Source organism: Eulemur rufifrons, chromosome 24, assembly GCF_041146395.1.
Source record: "Eulemur rufifrons isolate Redbay chromosome 24, OSU_ERuf_1, whole genome shotgun sequence".
Lineage (NCBI taxonomy): Eukaryota > Metazoa > Chordata > Mammalia > Primates > Lemuridae > Eulemur > Eulemur rufifrons.
The window spans coordinates 28272266-28275682 of NC_091006.1; the positions used below are offsets into that span (position 1 = coordinate 28272266).

Sequence of the window (3417 nt, forward strand, 5' to 3'; positions counted from 1 at the left end):
CTGCAGACCTGGCTTCTACACACGAGATGCAGGCAACACTTTTTCCAAATCATGCCAATCAAAAAATGTCTCCTGAGTTTTATAGAAAAAAGTAAGGGAAGAGCATAGATTATTCTGAGTGTTTTGCTGGGTGATTTTTGTACATGGTATATTATTTAATTCTCTCAACAATCGTTTGAGGGAGATATCATTAGATACTTTATATCCCTGAGCAATCTGTGGCCCAGAGTGTTTGAGGTGGTGACCACATTTATTCAGGTGTTAAGAAACACACTCTGCGCTTAGGTTGTGGATCCCTGTATCCAACTCTTACCTCTCAACTATATTATATCTTTGTTTTGTAGCCCCCACAACCGAGGAGTTTACAGTTTATGCAGATATAATATAAATGCAAAAGTAAATCTAGCAACAAAAGGTTTATAGGAGTTATCTTCTTATATTTAAAGTTATACCAGGTGGAAGAATTTATCGTTTTTTAAAGTTAGGGAGAATATTAAATGCCATTGAGTAAAATCTCTATCTTAAAAATTTAGACATACTATATAATTATAATTTATATTCTAAATTTCTGGTCACTTAAGTTAAATGCAGACTGTGTTAAAACTTATAAAAATATAATAAGGTATAATCATGCCATCTGATGTATTTTTTAAGACAGGAAATAAATTTTATGACAATAGGCCATAACATTATTAAAGAAACTGACAGTTTATATTAAAAATTTTATATATATCATTGTTATGTTAATTTTATGTGTCAACTTCCCTGGGTTAAGTGATGCCAAATAGTGGGTAAAACATTATTTTTGTGCATATCTGTGAGAATATTTCTAGAAGAGATTATCCTTTGAATCAATAGATTGAGTTAAGAAGAGCCGTCCTTACCAATGTAGGTAGACATAATCCAGTCTGTTGAGGACCTGGAATAGAACAAAAAGATATATCTATTTATCTTTCTCTCTGTTTCTCTCTCTCTTGTGATTTATTATAAACTATTGGCTTACATAGTTATGGAGGCTGAGATGTCCCATAACCTGCTATTTGCAAGCTGGAAACCCAGGAAAGGTGGTGGTGTAGTTTAAAGGCCTGAGAGCTATAGAGGCCACGGCAGAGGTTCCAAACCATGCTGAAGGCCTGAGAACCTGGAGCACAGAGGGCAGAAGGAGATCAGTGTTTCAGTTCAAGAGTTCATTCAGCTTTCCTCTGACCTCAGTGGATGGGACGATGACTGCTCACCTTGGGGAGCGCTGTTTGCTTTACTCATTGCATCAATTCAAATACTAATCTCTTCCAGAAACACTGTCACAGACCCCTACAGAAACAATGTTTAACCAGCTCCTGGGCATTCCATGGGACAGTTAAGTTGACACGTAAAATTAACCATCACAGTACTTTAGCAGCACTATGGTTGTCATCTGGGAATCCTTTGGGCTCAGATATATCACAGAGTTTGATATAGTAATTACTCATTTTGAAGCATCATTTCCAGAAAGTGATTTGTGTATTCCAGTTGACTGGAGAGCCAGTCTGGAAAACAGTTTGGCAGTTCCTCGAAAAGTTAAACATTGGGTTACCATAGACATAGCCATTCTGCTCCTAGGTACAGTTGGCTCTTCGTATCTGTAGGTTCTACATCCATGGATTTAACCACCCAAGGATCAAAAATGTTATTAAAAAAAAAAGATGATCGCATCTGGACTGAACATGTATAGACTTTTTTTTCTTTGTCCTTATTCCTGAAACAACATAGTATAACAGCTATTTACATAGCATTTATATTATATTAGATATTATAAATAATCTAAAGATGATTCAAAGTATATAAGAGGATGTGCATATGCTATATGTAAATACTGTGCCATTTCATATAAGGAACTTGAGCATTCATGGATTTTGGTATCTTCTGGGGTCCTGGAACCAATTCCCCATAGATATCAAGGGATGACTGGATATATTCAAGAGAATTGGATACAAAAGTCGATACAAAAATTTGAACATAAATATTCATATTTATAATAGTCAAGAAGTAGAAACAACCCACATTTTTATCAGCTAATTAATGGATAAACAAAATGTATACCTACACAGTTGAATATTATTTATTATTTAGCCATAAAAAAGAATAAAGTGCTTATACATGCTACAACATGGAAGAATCTGGAAAATATTATGCTATGTGAGAAAATCAAGGCACATTGCATGATTCCATTTATATGAAATGTTCAGAGTTAGAAAAGCCAAAAAGAGAAAGTAGATTACTGTTCACCAGGGGATTGGGGGAAGGAGGAATGGAAAGTGACTGCTAATGGGTAGCCTTTTTGGTTGGGGGGTTTACGAAAATACTCTGGAATTAGATAGCGGTGATGGTTGCAGAACTTTGTGAATATAGTAAAAAAACACCGAAAGAGTGAATGTTATGGTATGTAAATCAATAAAAAAATAATCAATAAAAAATTAACCTGAGAACAGGGGATATAGATTCAGAGATAATGAGATCATGAAAGTGTTTGATGATTTAATCATTTTTCTGTCATGTTTGCATTTTGTTGGATGTGGATTAACAGACTTGAAAGAGGTTCTGAATACCTTCTTTTACTTTCTGTCAACACTTGGGAAACAGTACAATACTTAGGGCCCTTTAGTTGCTCATAATTGAGATTTGACTCATCTACTGTAAGTAAAAGAGTAGTTTGTTGAAAATAGAGAAGCTCACAAAATTGGAAGAAAAATCAAAAAAGCCAGGTTTGGGAAGGAGAGAAACTAGGGCAGCTTCAAGTATCAGTGACATGTGAAAAGTCTCCTTCAGTCCCTTTCTTTGGAACAGCTTTAACTCTTCCCCTCCCCCACCCAAACCAAAGGCCTCACATATTACTGAACCAACCTACTGGTACAGAAGCATAGAAACAAAGGAAAAAAAATCATAATTTCCCAAATAAAACATGGCCATCTGTCCAGAATGTGGTAACATTTCAGCTTGATATGGCAAGATGCTAGTGATCATGATACAGAATAAGTATGTGAGCCATCTCATGTGTGGTTTCTTGTAGACCCAGCCTGGATCTTCTCCAGTGTCTTCTCTTGGAGTTGTACCTGATTTTATAACCAGTTTTCATCTGATTTCACTGGGGAATGGGATGATTCTGGTTTTGTTTCATGACTAGAAATCACTTAATCCTGAAAGCTTTGTAGAAAGACATGAGGAAGAACAGTCAACTGCACACACCACACTGGTGGGAAAATATGGGTCCTTTCAACCGTTTTGAAATTTGTGTCATCCTGCTCAAGGTATAAACAACCAGGAGAGAGACTCTGATTGGCCTGGTATAGGTCAGATTCCAGTCCTTGACCAAGGGAATTTGACTACCCCATCAAAATTTTGTGAAAGAAGATGGGGTAGTTTGCAAAAGATATTCAGGGA

At 36.0% G+C, this 3417-nt stretch overlaps 1 pseudogene; it reads right to left on the reverse strand.

Annotated features, from left to right (window-relative positions):
• Positions 1-2989: 2989 nt before the first annotated feature.
• On the reverse strand, positions 2990-3196 carry LOC138374283 (large ribosomal subunit protein eL39-like; annotated as a pseudogene).
• Between the last annotated feature and the right edge of the window lie 221 nt (positions 3197-3417).